The following is an 18,553-nucleotide window of genomic DNA, read 5'->3' as shown; positions in this document are numbered from 1 at the left end:
TCCAATATCAAGGCTCCAGTGGACTTGATGTCTGGTGAGGTCCTGTTCCTCACAGATGGCACCTTCTATGTGTTCTCAGATGGTGGAAGGGATGAACAAGCTCTCTGGGGCCTCTTTGATAAAGACACTAATTCTGTTAGTAAGGGCAGAGCCCTTATGACCTAATCACCTCCCAAAAGGCCCACCTCTTGCTACTGTCACATTGGGGATTAAGTTTCAGCATGTGAATTTTGGAGACATAAACGTCCAGAGCATAGACATAACTAATGTTATCTTTGTTTCACACCTGAGAAGACAGAGGCTCAGGGAACTGAAGTAACTTGCTCCATGTCACTGTTAGGCAGTGGCGGGGCTAGGATTCAAACACAAATCTCTCTAACTTCTAAGCCCTTTCCCTACCATACCACCAGGGAATTAGACCTCAGCGATTTCCGTGGTGCTTAACTCAGAACCCAGCACTTAGGGGATGTGGTCTTTGCTGAATGAGTAAGCCTGGGATGTATGATACAAGAATTTGTACCAGAACCTTTGGCCAACATTTCCCCAAGGCTTAGCATCCAAGGATAGAGATCCTGGGTGACTCTCTGCAGATGGTGGTCGTTCACTTCTCATACAGGCCATTCCAATCTGAATGCAGCTTGTTTAGTATGTGGGAAGGAATTACATTTTAGGGTATTAAATATCCTTTCTGGGCCATGTAGTTACCTGTCCCTTCTCAAAACACTAAAAGCAGTTACATAGTAATTAAGATAAATTACTTGACCAATTTTCATAGCAAAGTGATTGGTTTCACTTATCCCCCCACTGAACTGTTAAGACCTGAGGGAGATCCTTTTATAGTTCTTTAAACTTCCAGGACTTTCTGCTTATCTTCAGGAAGGACAGTGGGCCTGCAGGGGAGAGAAGGAGTAGATTTGAGTATTTAAAATGTGTGGTCTGAGCCAAACGCCCTTCAGCTAACTTTATCTCACATTATTTTTCCAGCTTCCTTTGAGAATTCATAATCAAAATCCAGGCATCACCATCTAGTGACCACAGGGCCCTGCACCCCAGCCCAACCCTGGAGACCCCTTGGGGATAATGCCCTTTTTCATTTGTCTTTGAGTGCCCTGCCCTTTCCACTGAAAAGCCCACGGAACACAGATGCCAGCAGGCAGCCCTGAAAGCAAGCCTTGTTTGCAGGTCTTTGCCTGAACGAAGGCTGCTTCTCTGCCTCATTCTGAAGGCCAGGGGTGGGCTACATTTTTTGGAGAGTAGGAAGCCCTGGGGTCCTCTTTGTGCTGCTCTTGAGAATAGAAGGTAGGTAGGGTATGAAGAGGCTGGGACTGCCAGAAACCAGTCCACCCAGGAAACAACACAGCTCCACAGCTGCAGTGAGCACAGCTGCAGAAACCCAGGAGCTGGGTGAGAGGGTGGGGGGTAAGATCCAGGCCTCTGCCCTGGGCCCTAGCATCCATGCTGGGCGAGAAGGCCATGTGCTCCCTTGCTTCCAGACTGGCAGCCTGGCCTGCTTGAAATTGGTCCCCCCTCTATCCCTACCCACCTCATCAGCAAGCCCCAAAGTCTCCCCTTGTCTCTGCTCTCTGCTGTTCTTCAAGGGCCCATGAGGAAACTTTTGTGTCTTGGGGGCTCCTCCATTCCCTGGTTTCACTTTAACCTTTCTGAGTGTGTCTTACTTTCTCCTTTTCATTTCCTCCTCTTGTAACATGTGTGGGGCTTTTCCCATTGTCTTGCATTCAGCTCTCACTTAGCCCTGAAAGACCTCCACTCTATACCTCGAGCCCTTGGTTTTCTCTCTGGGTCTGCCTCTTGTGTCTAGCTTCTTGGATGAGGCTTCCATGTGGACATACCTCAGACCTGACCAATGTGCATAAAACCATCTCCCTGTCCTGTGTCTCCTGTGGCTCCACTAGTCCAAGGGCCAGATGCCCCATTCTCCTTTGTTTTCTAAATTACATTTGGTGTCCAAGTCCTGTCAAGTCTTTAAAAATATTCTTTTATCTGCCCTTTCCCCCTTCTGATTTCCATCTTGGAAGTCAGTATGCTATAGGGCAAAGTGTAGAATGTGGGGCTATGGACAGGGTTCAACTCTGACAGCATCATTTTCTGATTGTTCGAACCTCGGGAAAATCGTCGAATAGAAGCCTCTGATACATTATCTACAAAGCAGACACGTGCGGAAGGGTGGACCCTAGTTCACTGACCTCCGTGCTTTTGACATTTTGGGCTGGAAAATTATTTGTTGTGGTGCTGCCCTGTGCATTGTAGAATGTTTAGCAGCATCTCTGGCCCCTACCTACTGGACGCTAGTAGCATCCCCGACTCTTAGTTGTGACAAAGAAAAATGTCTCCAGATAGTGCCAACTGTTTCCTTGGGAGTCAACTTGCTCCTCTTTGAGACCCACTGGTGCAGAGTAATACTGAGTCCTGGGTGGTGGGTAATGAATACGAACCCAGGTTTTCAGGTGTTCACCTTTCAGACGTCAGCCATATGTATGAAGTGCCCACATTACTTTTTTTATTTTTTATTTTTGAGATAGAGTCTCACTCTCTCACCCAGCCTGGAGTGCGATGGTGCAATCTCGGCTCACTGAAACCTCCACCTGCCGGGTTCAAGTGATTCTCATGCCTCAGCCTCCATAGCATCTGGGATTACAGGCATGCGCCACCATGCCCAGCTAATTTTGGTATTTTTAGTAGAGATGGGGTTTTACCATGTTGGTCAGACTCGTCTCTAACTCCTGACCTCAAGTAATCCACCCACCTTGGCCTCCCAAAGTGCTGGGATTACAGGTGTGAGCCACCACACCCGGCCTCATGTTACTTTGGATTAGTCTTTTTCCCAGTTAGTTTTGACATCTCTAGGTGCTGTTCTGACTTGCTTGATTAAGTAGTTCCTTTCATTTGACATATTTTTCAATTCAGGACACACTAGGATTGAACCTCGATATTCTGTTGTTGGAGAATGACAGACCAATTCAGAGTTGTACAGAAACCTCAGAACTCTCAGTGGGGACGCCTGCAGGTTTGGTACCGCCTTGCTGCTCAGGGCTCCCAGGCCTGTAGCAATGACGAATGCTGACTTGAACACCCTGCCCATACTTGCGACAAACATTTGTTTAAAGTGCCTACTGTGGGAATTTTACTAACATTAATTTATTTGGTCCTTGTGAAGTAGGTGTTACTTATTTTCACTTTACAGAAGAGGAAATTGAGGCCAAAAGATATGAAACAACACTGCCTCAGAGATACTAAGTAGAAGAACTGCCATGAGAGGTCAAGTGACTTTGGCATGAAAGCTGATGATGCTAAATCTCTGTGCTCTTCTGCCTTCTTGGGTTGAGCCTTTGCTGTGGCTAGAGCACAGAAGCCTACGAAGGAGCAGCTCCTTTTAATTGGGGTTCAGAAGTTGCCCATCTTGCCACCTACAGGTTCTGTGGGTGGAGAGCAGACCTATAGTCCAGAGAGATGGCTGGTTGAGACCATGAGCCCCAGCACTGTGTCCAGCACAGGGAAAGCCCCCATTAAGGGAGCTTCCTCCTTGATAACTTGGAGAACACTTGGTTGAACAACACACTGGGTGCTCACTTTCCCCAGAGAGAACAGCCCAAGAGTTCAGTGCTACTTACTCAAATGGTAGATGAGAGACTGACTGACCTCGCCCTCTGTAGTGGGAAACTGAGGAGGGTTCCCAGAGGCCTGTGAAGGGCAGGTGACCAGTAGTGGCAACATGGTAAGGTTGAGTGGAGGCAGACTGTGGCCCCATGGCTCTTGGCAGAGTGCACACTGGGCATCCTGCAGCATTGCAGAGACCCATTCCCGTGGGAGATCCCCTGATTTCCCCACCTTAGCCAGGAGAGGCCTGGGGCCTATGGGTGCGAGGCTTGAGTGTTGACAGTCAGAGGGGCTGTGTCGAGAGCTGCCAGGTGCCACTCTCAATGCCCAGAGGATGCTCTGGGAAGAAAGCCCTCACATGTTTGCCAAGGTCAAAAGCAAGAGCTCATTCCAGTCATGGTCTGTGTGGAAGCTCTTTGGTCTGCTGTCTGGGAAAGCAAAGGCAGGAACGTCCTCCTGTGAAGACTGCTGGTGTCCCAGGGAAAGAATTTGTGGCTCTTACTTGTCCTGAGTGATGCTAAGACCCTGCTAAGTGAAAGACGCTGCTCTAGGCACAGAGCCAGTCCCCATGGTCATAGCAGACAGTGGGCAACAGACTACGAAAGGCCGAGGGGTCCAGAGGTCCAGAGGTAAAGGTGAACTGTGTGTTCCCTAGGCTCAGACTCTTGTATCTTCAGCATGCTCCTGACCGTTCTGAGGCAAACCCTCCATGTAGGTTTTTGTTGTTGTTTTTGAGACGGGTCTCACTCTGTCATCCAGGCTGGAGTGCAGTGGTGTGATTTCAGCTCACTGCAGCCTCAACCTTCCAGGCTCAAGTAGTTCTCCCACTTCGGCCTCCCAAGTAGCTGGGACTACAGCCACATGCCACCATGCCTGGATAATTTTTTTTTTTTTTTTAACTTTTAATAGAGATGAGGTCTCACTATGTGGCCCAGGCTGGTCTTGAACTCCTGACTCAAGCGATCTACTCATTTCAGCCATTCAAAGTGCTGGGATTACAGGTGTGAGCCACAGTGCCTGCCCTCCACGTGGGTTCTTAAGGAAAACTACCTGTTTCTCCCTTCTCTTAGAGGCCCGTGACAGGCTCTGGGAAGGATTGCCATGAAGAGACCTGTAAACCCTTTCCGATAAGGATTTCTCAAAGGCATTTTACCATGGGTATTTTCTCCACAAACCTATTAACTTTTCTCCATTTTGAGAGATGGTATCTTCAAAAAGGTCTTCAAGTTTGAGCTACTATCACAAAATACCATAGACCAGGTGGCTTATAAGCAACAGAGATTTATTTCTCACAGTTTCGGAGGCTGAGGTCTAAGATCAGGATACTAGCATGGTTGGGTTCTGGTGAGGGTTGCAGATGGCTGATTTATCGAACTCTTTACATCCTCACATAGACCGGGTGGCTTATAAGCAACAGAGATTTATTTCTCACAGTTCTGGAGGCTGAAGTCCAAGATCAGGGTACTAGCATGGTTGGGTTCTGGTGAGGGTTTCAGATGGCTGATTTCTCATTACATAGTCACATGACAGAAAGAGAAAGAGCTAGGTCCTCTGGCCGCCGCCGCCGCCTCTTCTTCTTCTTCTTCTTCCTCCTCCTCCTCCTCCTCCTCCTCCTCTTCTTCTTCTTCTTCTTCCTCCTCCTCCTCCTCCTCCTCCTCTTCTTCTTGAGTCTTCTTATTATTTCGTCTTTTCTTCTTATCATTCTCTTCTTTCCTAGTCTTCTTCTCTCGTCGTCTTCTATTTTTCTGCGTTCGTCGGCGTCTTTCTATCTTCTTATCTGACGTCTTCTTCCTTCTTCTTCTTCTTGCTTCTTTCTTCGTCTCTTTACCTATTTCCTCTTCCTCCTCCTCCTCCTCTTCTTCTTCTTCTTTTTCTTCTTTTCTTCTTTCTTCCTTTCTCTTCCTCCTCTTCCTCCTCTCCTTCTCCTTCTTCTTTCTTCTTCCTTTTTTTGCCTAGGCTGGAGTGCAGTGGCACGATCTTGGCTCACTGCAACCTCTGCCTCCCAGGTCAAAGTGATTCTCCTGCCTCAGCCTCCCAAGTAGCTGGGATCACAGGCATGCATCACCATGCTGGGCTAATTTTTGTACTTTTTAGTAGAGACAGGATTTCACCATGTTGGGCAGGCTGCTCTTGAACTCCTGACCTCAGGTGATCTGCCCGCCTCAGCTTCCCAAAGTGCTGGGATTATAGGCGTGAGCCACCATGCCCAGCCTGCCAGCTTCTTCTTATACAGGTACTAATCCTATCCATGAGGGCTCTACACTCATGACCTCATTACCTTCTAAGGGCCCCACCTCTAAATATCATCACATTGGGATTCAGGTTTCAACATAGGAATTTTGTGGGGACATAAACATTAAGCCCATAACAAAGGAGGATCCCCGAGCAGGGAATTGGGCACAAGGATCTAAGACAGGGAATTGTATGATCAGATCCCCAGGGCAGAATAGAGGCTTGGTCATAAGTTAGGCAGAATGGAGACACAGTTCTAGAAAAGGATTCGTAGCAAGTTGTCTTGATGGTAAACCAAGGTCCAGAGTTGGGCCTCTTTAGCTTCCTCCTGACTGGAGAAAGCAGGTGTTCTAAAGGCTAGAGTAGGGACAGAGGAGGAGAAAGGAAAACTAACATATATCGAGTACTTTTATGAGGCAGTTTATGTATGAGGTAAAATTAATATTACCATTTTACTGATGAGGAAACTGTAGCTCAGTGACCTGCTTAGTAAATTTCTATAGCATCTATGGCAGTGACATGAATATGGTATGGATACATCATAGAAAAGTCATGATATTAAGGATAAAATTCTAAAATCTGAATATCCACCCAACTCCAAATCTTTTCTTTGTGCATGTAATGACCATTTTCTGGGACTAGCCAGTTTGGGTTGGATTCTGTTCATATTACTGTCAAAGATAAAAGCAGCTGGACATCAGTTAAAGTGCTGAGAATAGATTTTAATTGGTAATAACTATTGCAACAGGGAAAAGAGTCTAGCTTGAACCAAACTTAATTTCCATTTGTACAGAGGTGACTGGGCATTTTATTTTTTATTTTTATTTTTTAGTTTTTTTAGATGGAGTTTCACTCTGTTGCCCAGGCTGGAGTGCAGTGGCACCATCTTGGCTCACCACAACCTCTGCCTCCCGGGTTCAAGTGATTCTCCTGCCTCACCCTCCCATGTAGCTGGGATTGCAGGTGCCCACCACCATGCCTGGCTAATTTTTGTATTTTTAGTAGAGACAAGGTTTTACCATATTGGTCAGGCTGGTCTCCATCTCCTGACCTCAGGTGATCCGCGCACCTCAGTCTCCCAAAGTGTTGGGATTACAGGCATGAGCTGCCATATCCCAGCCTGTGACTGGGCATTTTAAAGGGTGAATGAGCTCAAGGGAGTTGGGGAAGTGAAAAATTACAAAAAGTGGGAAGGAGGGGTTGGTCCATGTGAAATCCATCTGGGTTTGCAAACTGGCATTTATCAAAGTTAGGCTCCTACCCTCCTACTGAGGCTGGAAGGCAGAGACCCTATCTTCAGGTGTTGATTGAAACAAACATTGAATTCTTCAAGCAGCCTTGCATTTTCGCAGGCAGGCACTTTAAGAGAGGCTGGTGTTGTAGTGGTGTGGCCTCGAGCCATTAGAAGCTATATTAGTGTTTGTTCAAGTTGTTACAGGCTGAGGTTGAAAGGCCTGTTCAAGAAGCAGGCTCCAAGCCTGGCTAGAATTTGGTCAAAGAGAGAATCCATGTCACTATCCTCTAAATTTAGGAAATGAACAGATGATGACAACAACGGAAAAAAAAAAAAAAAAAAAAAAAAAAAAAAAAAAGCTGGCACCCAAATTCATGCAGGAAAAATGAAGGTTAAAAGTCATAGGGAAGGGGCAGTGTTGGGGAATTGAGCTGGAACCAGCACTGACAATATTTGAAGGTATGGTTAGGTTTCGCTGTGGTTTAATATTTTACAAATGTTATTCCCTGTCACATAGCTGAACTAAATACCACACATGTTTGCGATGAAGCATTATGAGCTGCAGAACATATGTGCTAATAATATGGTTCATGCAGCCTGTGGGCACTTCCCCCATGACCTAAGATGAAGGCGAGGCTTTTTAATTTTCCTTAAGGTATTGTGTTTTCTGATGGTTCCTTTTTGTTCCAAACTTTTGCTTTCCCCTTTAGAAGGAAGGCTTTTATAGGAATGATATTTTATTTTTATTTATTTATTTATTTTTGAGACGCAGTCTCACCCTGTCACCCAGACTGGAGTGCAATGGTGTGATCTCAGCTCACTGCAACCTCCGCCTCCCGAGTTCAAGCGCTTCTCCTGCCTCAGCCTCCTGAGTAGCTGGGATTATAGGTGCCCACCAATGTGCCTGGCTAATTTTTGTATTTTTAGTAGAGACGGAGTTTCTCCATGTTGGCCAGGGTGGTTTCGAACTCCTGACCTCAGGTGATCTGCCCGCCTGGGCCTCCCAAAGTGCTGGGATTACAGGCGTGAGCCACTGTACCCGGCCAGGAATGATATTTTAAATACTGTCATAGCAAGCCCTTAAGAAAATTCTTCACAGCTGCATGTTTACACACTGGCTTGTCCCTAACTGGCTTTGTTTCCAGGATGTACAGTTGTTTCTGGAATGCACAGTAGCTGGATTGCAGCCCTCCAATCATGCAAAAACAGACTGAGGGTTTGGAAATGCTGCTCCATTCTAGTTACAATGTTGCTCTTGAGGAGTCTGGCGCTATAGGGAGTCTGAGAATTCCTTATTTGAGAAACAGCCAATGGAACCACACAGACACACTGACATTAAGACATTCTTTCTCTAGATTATGCAGCATTATTACAGAGCAAAGAGAAGCCACAGGCATGAAGTACTCAATTCAGCCCTCTGCTGAAGGACAGGGTGTTCCTGAGGCTTAAGTAGGAACTGGCCCAACAGGGACAGTTTGGTTGGGCTGATACCAGGAGGCTACTGAGAGGTGTTGATGCCTTCCTGAGCTCTGCTTAATACCTCCCCAGCATCAGTCCTCCCCCGACATCTGGCAGAAACAGAGGAACCAGACAGTAGGGACCACACGGGAGGGTGCTTTTCCCCACAGATGCATACTGAAATGGGGACAAAGTCTTCAGCTGCAAATGACCTGGATTGCTGTTTCACCTATCGTATGCATCTAATCTGACTTCAACAATCTACAGGAGAAGGTAGAACTTCATATTTCCATTTTATTTGAGTGGTTTATGAAGAAAAGTAGAGGAAAACTGCAAAGAATGGCAGAAGTAGACCCTTGAGGATGGAGGGGAGTAGGGAATGATAGTGTGGGAGGGATGGACTTTGCAGGGAGTTACACAAAGTTTGGAAAATTACACAGAATACCAGAATCACCACTAAAAGAAAGGCGGGGCACCTAAATATATTTATTAGACAACAATTCTGAGAAATTGTTCATCACTAAGGGTAGGACAGCCAGTTGATGCAGTCAAGAAGGGGCAGGAAATAGGGCGAGCTGAGTTATGAAAGCCATTCTCAGAAATGACCCAAATTTATACTGAGCTGTTGTTCTTGAGCAACCTTGGGGAAAATTATCACAGAGTCTGCTTTTCCCACAGCCTGATGTCCAAGGGGCAGATACGTGTGGTGGGCTTGCTGGAGAAATAGGCTCTTCTCAGGTAAGAACAGCATCCTTCCAATCTAGAGCTCCTGGCTCCAGGAAGTGGTGGTGGCTCTACCCTGGTGCTGTTTCATTAGTAAAGGGTGGGGTGGTGGAAAGTGCAGAAAAGCCAGGACCCCTGACACCAACAAGGCATTGGATCTCTCTGGATCTCCAGGTTGATGGACTTTGGGATCGGACAGACCTGGTCACAGTCTAGGTTCTACGTCTTACTGGTCGGGCAACTTTAGGCAAGTAGTTTAACTTCTTTGAACTTATTTTCCTCTTCTACAAAATAATGATAATATTGCTTCATGAGATTGTGAGTATTAAATGAGATCATGCATATATAGCCTACAGTCCTGAGCACACCATGAACACATAGTTATTTGATAAATGTTTGTTAGTGTGGTTAATTGAACAGAATGCCTTCAATGTCTTCCTAACCCTAAAATCCAGTGATTCTTTGAACTAGGGAGGGCAGTAGAGAGATTTAATTTGTGGAAAAATGAAAAAACCATTTAAAATTATTCAATCAGAAATGTATTAAGCTTTGTGTATTTGTGTCAGGCATTTGTAGACAGTGTGGAAAATGTCTTATCCAGTGATTCTTTGAACTGGGGAGGGAAGTAGAGAGATTTAATTTGTGGAAAAGTGCAAACACCATTTAAAATTATTCAATCAGAAATGTATTAAGCTTTTTGTATTTGTGTCAGACATTTGTAGACAGTGCAGAAAATGTCTTAATAAATGAGACATGCTCTTTCCTTGAAAAAGCTTCAGTCTGATTCTCAAAGAATATATTAATTTTTTCCTATGATAGTTTGAAAGATTTTCTTTAAATTCCTTTTTGTGAGATTGTTTTTCCATACCAGTGCTTCTTATTTATAGGGCTTGTTGCAAGTAATTTGCAATATTATTACAGGTTGAGTATCCCTTACACCAAATGCTTAGACCAGAAGTGTTTTAAATTTTTTTGGATTTTGGAATATTTGCATCCCCAAATCTAAAATGCTGCAGTCAGCTTTTCCTTTGAGTGTCATGTTGGCATTCAAAACATTTTGAATTTTGGAGGATTTCAGATTTTGGGTTTTTGAATTAGGGATAATCAATTTGTAATAATATTTAAGGTATTGCTGTTTGTGAAAGATGCATTTTTAAACGATTTAGAGTCAATTCATGATAATCTCCATAATACTCTTACAAGAATTCCAGGCTGGACATGGTGGCTCATGCCTGTAATCCCAGCACTTTGGGAGGCAGAGGCAGGCAGATCACTTGAGGTCAGGAGTTTGAGGCCAGCCTGGCCAACATGGCGAAACCCCGTCTCTACAAAAAATACAAAAATTAGCAGGGCGTGGTGGTGTGCATCTGTAATCTCAGGTACTTGGGAGGCTGAGGCAGGAGAATCACTTGAACCCAGGAGGTAGAAGTTACAGTGAGCTGAGACTGCACCACTGCACTCCAGCCTGGGTGACAGAGTGAGGCTCAGTCTTAAATTAAAAAAAAAAAAAAAAAGAATTCCAATATGATTTCTTAAGTGGGAGAAAGGGGTGGAGTGTACGAACTGTGTGCGAATGCAGCCTTTGTTCATGCTTCGTGTGAACCCTCCTATCACCGCTTAAAATGGTAGGGACAATGAATCAGTTCAGGGCTTCCCTAAATATGGGGAATGCTAAATTCTGGGTACATCCAAGAGCACGTGCTAGGCTTTCGAATGCCATTTGTCTCACATGTTGAGGTCTAAGGTTGCAAACCATTGTTTCCTAGTGTGAATTCCTAATATTCCTGGTGTGAATAGGCATGTGTGTCTTCTTTTAATTTCTTCTTGAGTTCAGTGCTTTGAAAACAGACAGCTGAAGAAAATGTCTATAGTCTAAAGAGGAAGCAAACACTTTCCTAGAAACCTTCGAACCTCCGAAATGGTTTTCTAGAAATTCTTGCCATAATACATTCTCCTTTTCTTTCTGGGCTTCATTCTTGATGTCTTGGCTATCTCTAAGGCTTTTTTTTTTTCCTTTCCCCAGGACAGAGTATTGCTCTGTCCCCCAGGCTGGAGTGCAGTGGAGTGATCTTGGCTCACTGCAACCACCACTTCATGGGCTTGAGCGATTCTCCTGCCTCAGCCTCCTGAGTAGCTGCGAGGAGCAATACCACACCCAGCTAATTTTTGTATTTTTGGTAGAGACAGGGTTTTGCCATGTTGGCCAGGCTGGTCTTGAATTCCTGGCCTCACGTGATCTGCCTGCCTTGGCCTTCCAAAGTGCTGGGATTACAGGCATGAGCCACCGTGACTGGCCTTGTCTCTGAAATTTGTGTGCAATTGTCCTCTAGGAATTTGCAGGGTATTCCAGATTGAAAACAGACCCTTGAAAAGTATGGGGCATGCAGGCTGGGATGGAGTCCACAGCTGAGGGAAAAGCCAGGGACTCAGAATAGAGGAATCTTTGCTTCAGAGGAAGGCGGCTGCGGACTTGGTGCCAGGAGTCCTTGGTTCCCAGCTCTGCACTAACTGGACTTGAGACTTTGGGGAAAGTGCCCAGATGCTGTGGTCTGCTCTGGATTGTCATGCAGTTTAAATGAGATGTTGCCTGTGAAGGCCTTTCTGGGAGGAACAGCTTACATATCTAGACCAACCCTACTTGTAATGCAGGAACAGAACAAAACAAAACTGAAGTTACATAGATGCTGCCACTTGAATACTCTTAGATTACAATGTCTCAAAGTGCATAGGGTAAAGTAGCAGATGACTGAGGAAAATGCATCTAAACTTCTCTGAGCCTTCTTATCTCTCAGAGACCCAGTAGGCTTCTAACAGACCAAGGCCCTGGACAGGGTGTGGCCCCCTTTCCTATGAGAGGATTAGGAGGGAAGGAAAGGGAAGGAAGGTGATGCATGGAATTGATCTTAGTTGTTGACTTTGTGCCAACTGGCTGGTGGGTTTTGAGACCAGAATAGAAAGACGAAGTCATAGAGAAGGAGGAGGTGAAAGAGGTGAGAGAAATGGAAGCAAGTGTAAAAAGGATTGATAGGCTGGGCGCAATGGCTCATGCCTGTAATCCCACCACTTTGGGAGGCCAAGACAGGTGGACCACAAGGTCAGGAGTTTGAGACCAGCCTGGCCAACATGGCGAAACCCTGTCTCTACTAAAAGTACAAAAAGTTGCCTGGCGCGGTGGCGGGTACCTGTAATCCCAGCTACTTAGGGGGCTGAGACAGGAGAATCACTTGAACCCGGGAGGTGGAGGTTGTGGTGAGCCAAGATCAGTGCCACTACACTCCAGCCTGGGTGACAGAGGAAGATTCTGTCTTGGGGAAAAACAAAAAGGATTGATAAAGGAAGATAGCAAGAGATTGAAGAGGGGAGGAAGAGGAGCACAGTGGGAAATAGGCCTCCCTTCAGCAATGGGGAATCAGAGCTCCTGACTCCAGAATAGTATCATACTTCTAGGATAAAGGTTTGGGTTCCTATTGGGCGTCATATGAAGTTCTGTTTGGTTGAATAAAACTCACATCACATTTGCTGACTGCTTCCTTTGGAAGAATCCTGGACAGGGGTGAAATGTGGACAGTGAGGGGGTAGGAGTGCACTTTGCATAGATCTGGGGTTCAAGTTAGGAGATTTTTGTGTAAGGTTTGCTTTAAAAAAATTCAGGGCTGCTTACAAAGTAATGGGCTTGATTTCTTTTGTCTTGCTTATGGAAATCAGTTTATTTGTCTCATAATGAGCAAAAACTGAAGAAATCAACACCACTGTTGCTAATTTTGAAGCTACAAGGAAAACTGATGAGGTGAAATTTTTGGCATACATCAGAATCGTATTCGGTCTGAAATGGAATAATTTCCTCTTTTTCTTTTCTTTTTAATAAACCCAACTAAAGTAAATATTTTCCTGAGCTCTCATCCCATAGGAGGACTTATTTTGGCTGGATGCGTTCTGAAGAGGGTGAGAAATAGTGCTGCTGATTTCCCACCTCTGAGCCTCCTGGTGCGTCCCAACGAAACCCTGCTCTCCCTGCTCTGAGGGAAGGTGCTTCACAGCAACTTCAGCCTGAGGGCAGTGACAGTGAAGTGGCCTCCAGAGAGCCAGCAGCCTGGGCTGCCCTCCGCTGTGTGTTTTTGTGCCCTCAGGAATGTGTGGATGCAGCAAATGACAACAGTGAGTGCTCTGTCCCTAGCGGAGCCCCAGGCCCTCTCACCCTTTATGTTGACTGTTTTCCAAGGTTGAATGATTGCATTGGTGGAAGCTTCATTATCCACAAGGGGAGGCAAGACAGTGGCTGGAGGGAGAAAAATAGGCCTTTCCCAAGGGCATGATTCTAGCAGGGTTTGCATTTTTACATCAGTAGATCTCAGGGAGTTTCATTTTCTGTCAGTTTGGACGTTTGCCCTATCCCAGCTACTTGGGAGGCTGAGGCAGGAGGATCACTTGAGGCCAGGTATTTGAGACCAGCCTGGGAAACATAGCAAGGTCCCACCTCTGAAAAATAAATAAATAAATATCTCAGCACTGAAGCCCATGCATTTAGTGGTAATACAATTTCTGCTTTTGACAAAATTTTCCACTGGATGTCAACTACCATAGCATCACTTTGCAGTTGGAAAGGTTGCACAGAATTGTGCAACCATCACAACTATCAAATTCCACAACATTCTTTTTTTTTTTTTAGATGGAGTCTCCCTCTGTCGCTCAGGCTGGAGTGCAGTGCTCATTCTTGTGCACAGAGCTCATTCTTGTGTAATCACCTGAATGTCTGGAGAGGCTGTGCACACAGCTAGTTAGTGACAGAGCAATGCCTAGAATTTGGGTTATCCAAGCCCCACATCAGTGTTGTGGTCCTTACACTTCGTTGCCTCTGGTGTCATTAAATTAATTTCAGTAATTTGTTGTATCAGGTTGAGCTGAAGTGACCTGTATTCCAATCCTGTTTTTTCCACACCTAGGTGTATACTCAAGAGAAATGATCACACGAAACTTTTACACAAATATTCAGAGCAGCATTATTCAAAATAGCTAAAAAGTGGAAACAAACCAAATGTCTATCAACTGATAAATGGATAAACAAAGTGTGATATTTCCATGCAATGAACTACTATTCAGCCTTAAAAAGGAAGGAAGCAGTGACATATGCTACAACATGGATGACCTTGGAAACATGCTAGGTGAAAGAAGCCAGACACAAAAGCTATATGCTGTATGATTCAATTTATATGAAATGTCCTGAATAGGCAAATTCACAGAGACAGAAAGTAGTTTAGTGGTTTCCAGGGCCTGTGGGAAGGGGAGTATGTGGAGTGACTACTAATAAGTATACAAGGTTTATTATTGGGATGAAAAGAATGTTGTGGAATTTGGCCAGGCACAGTGGTGCACGCCTGTAATCCCAGCACTTTGGGAGGCTGAGGCAGGTGGATCACTTGAGGTCAGGAGTTGAAGATCAGCCTGGCAAACATGGCGAAACCCCGTTTCTACTAAAAATACAAAAATTAGCCAGGTGTGGTGCTGTGTGCCTGTAATCCCAGCTACTTGGGAGACTGAGGCAGGAGAATCAATTGAACCCGGGAGGTGGAGGTTGCAGTGAGTCGAGATCGTGCCACTGCACTCCAGCCTGGGCGACAGAGGGAGACTCCATCTCAAAAAAAAAAAAAAAAAAAAGAATGTTGTGGAATTTGATAGTTGTGATGGTTGCACAATTCTGTTAACATACTAAAAGCCACTGAATTGACACTTTTTTTAAATGGGTGAATTCATGGTATAGGAATTATATCTCAATAAAACTGTTATTTAAAAAATTCTGGCTCTACCTCTTACTGGCTGGGCGATTTTAGGCAATGAACCTGAAGCCAAGGCATCTCAGCTATGAAACAGGAATAATAATACACTTTACAGGGTGTTTTTGACAAATGAGATTGTGAATTGAAAATGCTTCTAAACTGTAAACCTCATATATTTTTGGACTGTCAGTGGCTTATAAGTTCATTATAAATCGGATTTTTAATCTTCTCCTCCTGTGTTTTTCACAATACTAACAAGGTCTGGGTACATAGTGATCACTCAAATAAAGATTTATTGAGTTGATTCAAATGTATTCCAGTTTTATTCAATTGTGGCAAATGAAACTACGTAACAAGAGGTCTACTCTTTTAAAAGTTTTTAAGTGTACAAAACAGTATTATGAATGATATGCACATTGTTGTACAGCAAATCTCTAGAACTTTTTCATCTTGCATAACTGAAACTATATCCACTGAACAGCAACTTCCTATTTTTACTTTCTCCCAGTTCCTGGCAACTACCGTTTTACTTTCTGCTGTATGAGTTTGACTACTTTACATACTTCGTATAAGAGGAGTCATGTAGGATTTGTCCTTCTGTGATGGACTTACTGCACTTAGCATAATGTGCTGAAGGTTCATCTATGTTGCAGGCTGCGTCAGAATTTTCTTCCTTTTAATACTGAATCGTATTCTACTGTATGAATATACTGCATTTTCTTTACGCATCCTTCCATCGATGAACATTTAGATGGTTTCCATCTGTTGACTATTGTAAATAATGATGTAGTGAATATGGGGATGCAAATATTTTTTCACGACCTTGTTTTCAGTTTTTTGAATAAATACCCAGAAGTGGGATTGCTGGATCATACGGTAGTTCTATTTTTAATTTTTTTTTTTTTTTTTTCGAGATGGAGTTTTGCTCTTGTTGCCCGGGCTGGAGTGCAATGGCGTGATATTCCATTCACTGCAACCTCTGCCTGCTGGGTTCAAGCGATTCTCCTGCCTCAGCCTCCCAAGTAGCTGAGATTACAGGTGCCCGCCACCATGCCCGGCTAATTTTGTATTTTTGGTAGAGACAGGATTTCACCATGTTGGCCAGGCTGGTCTCGAACTCCTAGTCTTAGGTGATCAGCCTGTCTCAGCCTCCCAAAGTGCTGGGATTAGAGGTGTGAGCCTCCACAGCTGGCCCTATTTTTAATTTTTTGAGGGCCTTCCATATTATTCCTCATAGTGGCTGCACCACTTTACGTTCGCAGCAACAATGCACAAGCGTTCCGATTTCTTACATCCTTGCCAAGATTCGTTGTTTTCCTTTTTTTTTTTTTGAGACAGAGTCTCACTGTGTCTCCTAGGCTAGAGTGCAGTGGGATCTCGGCTCACTGCAACCTCTGCCTCCTGGGTTCAAGTGATTCTAATGTCTCAGCCTCCTGAGTAGCTGGGATTTCAGGCACCTACCACCACACCCAGCTAATTTTTATATTTTTAGTAGAGATGAGTTTTCACCATGTTGGCCAACTGGTCTTGAACTCCTGACCTCAAGTGATCCTCCCGCCTCAGCTTCCCAAAGTGCTGGGATTACAGGCATGAGCCACTGTGGTTGGCCATGTTATCATTTAAAAACAAAAAAAAAGAAAAGAAAAAAGAAAATAATGGCCATTCTAAAAGGTATGAGGTGATACCTCATTGTAGTTTTGATCAGCATTTTCCTGATGATTAGTAATGTTGAGCATCTTTTCATATACTTTCTGGCCATTTATATGTCTTTTTTGGAGACATGTCTAAAGTACTTTTGCCAATTACTAAATTGCATTATTTATTTTCTTGCTGTTGAGTTTATTGAGTTCCTTATATGTTTTGGATATTAATTCCTTATAAGAAACACCGTTTGCAAATATTTTCTCCATTCTTTATGTTACCATTTTTACTCTGTTGATTGTTTCCTTTGCTATGCAGAAAGTTTTAAGTTTAATGGTGTCTCACTTCTCTGTTTTTGCTTTTGTTGCCTGTGCTTTGCTGTCATATCCAAGGAATCATTGCCAAGACCAATGTTATGAAGATTTTCCTCTGCGTTTTGTTCTAAGAGTTTTATAGTTTTCACCAGACGTGGTGGCTCATCCCTGTAATCCCAGCACTTTGGGAGGCCAAGGCGGGCAGATCACGAGGTCGGGAGTTTGAGACCAGCCTGCCCAACATGAGGAAACCCCGTCTCTACTAAAAATACAAAAATTAGCAGGGCGTGGTGGTGCATGCCTGTAATCCCAGCTACTCAGGAGGCTGAGGCAGGAGAATTGATTGAACCAGGGAGGCGGAGGTTGCAGTGAGTCGAGATCCGACCACTGCATTCCAGCCTGAGTGACAGAGTGAGACTCCTGTCTCAAAACAAAAACAACAACAAAAAACAAGAAAAAAACAAAAAACCCAGAGTTTTATAGTTTCAAGTCTTATGTTTAAATCTTTTATCTATTTTTTTTTTTTTGAGATGGAGTTTCACTGTGTTGCCCAGGCTGAAGTGCAGTGATACAATCTTGGCTCACTGCAACCTCTGCCTCCCAGGTTCAAACAATTCCCCTGCCTTAGCCTCCTGAGTAGCTGGGATTACAGTTGCATGACATCAGGCCTGGCTAATTTTTTTGTATTTTTACAAATTTTTAAAAATAGTACAATAGTAGAGACGGGGTTTCACCATGTTGGCCAGGCTGGTCTTGGACTCCTGACCTCAGGTGATCCACCCACCTTGGTCTCCCAAAGTGCTGGGATTATAGTCGTGAACCACTGTGCCTGGCCGTAATTCTTCTTCTTCCAGTGTGGCTGAGGGAAGCCAAAAGATTGGACATCTCTGGTATAAGATTACAGTTTAGTTTCACTCTTTTGCATGTGGATATCAAGTTTTTTCAACACCACTTTTTTTGTTTTGAGAGAAAGTGTCTCTCTTGTTGCCCAGACTGGAGAGGAATGATGCAGTCTCTGCTCACTGAAACCTCTGCCTCCCAAGCTCAAGCGATTCTCTTGCCTCAGCCTCTTGAGTAGCTGGGATTACAAGCATGCGCCACCACACCCAGCTAATTTTTTGTAATTTCGGTAGAGACAGGGCTTCTCCATGTTGGCCAGGCTGGTCTCGAACTCCTGATCTCAGGTGATCCGCTGTCTTCAGCCTCCCAAAGTGCTGGGATTATAGATGTGAGCCACTGCACCTAGCCCTCTTTCTTTTCTCTTCTTCTTTTTTTTTTTTTTTTTTCTGAGATGGAGTCTCGCTCTGTTGCCCAGGCTGGAGTGCAGTGGCACATTTTGGCTATAAAATTCCCTCTGAGTACTGCTTTTGCTGCATCCCATAAATTTTGGTGTGCCATGTTTTCATTTTCATTTGTCTCAAGATATTTTCTAATTTCCCTTTTTATTTCTTCTTTGATCCATTGGTTGTTCAAGAGTATGTTAATTTTCAAATATTTGTGAATTTTTTAGTTTTCCTTCTATTATTAATTTCTGGTTTTATTCCATTGTGGTTAGAAAAAATGTT

At 44.3% G+C, this 18,553-nt stretch overlaps 1 protein-coding gene across 3 annotated transcripts in view; it reads left to right on the top strand.

Moving 5' to 3' along the window:
* The window catches only part of STON1 (stonin 1), a 62,793-nt gene that overhangs the window by 24,903 nt on the left and 19,337 nt on the right, over positions 1–18,553 (top strand). Inside the window, exon 1 of one of the 3 annotated variants that reach the window (XM_010371748.2) lies at positions 13,003–13,417. The exons of the other annotated variants lie outside the window; for them this stretch is intronic. The gene's annotated coding sequence lies outside the window, so the exon portion shown is untranslated. Of the gene's footprint in view, positions 1–13,002; positions 13,418–18,553 lie in introns of those variants that run through there. 3 annotated transcript variants of the gene reach the window in all.

Source organism: Rhinopithecus roxellana, chromosome 17 (assembly GCF_007565055.1).
Source record: "Rhinopithecus roxellana isolate Shanxi Qingling chromosome 17, ASM756505v1, whole genome shotgun sequence".
NCBI classification, from domain to species: Eukaryota; Metazoa; Chordata; class Mammalia; order Primates; family Cercopithecidae; genus Rhinopithecus; species Rhinopithecus roxellana.
Note: the sequence above shows the minus strand (reverse complement) of the source record. Positions and strands in the feature narration are given on the sequence as shown.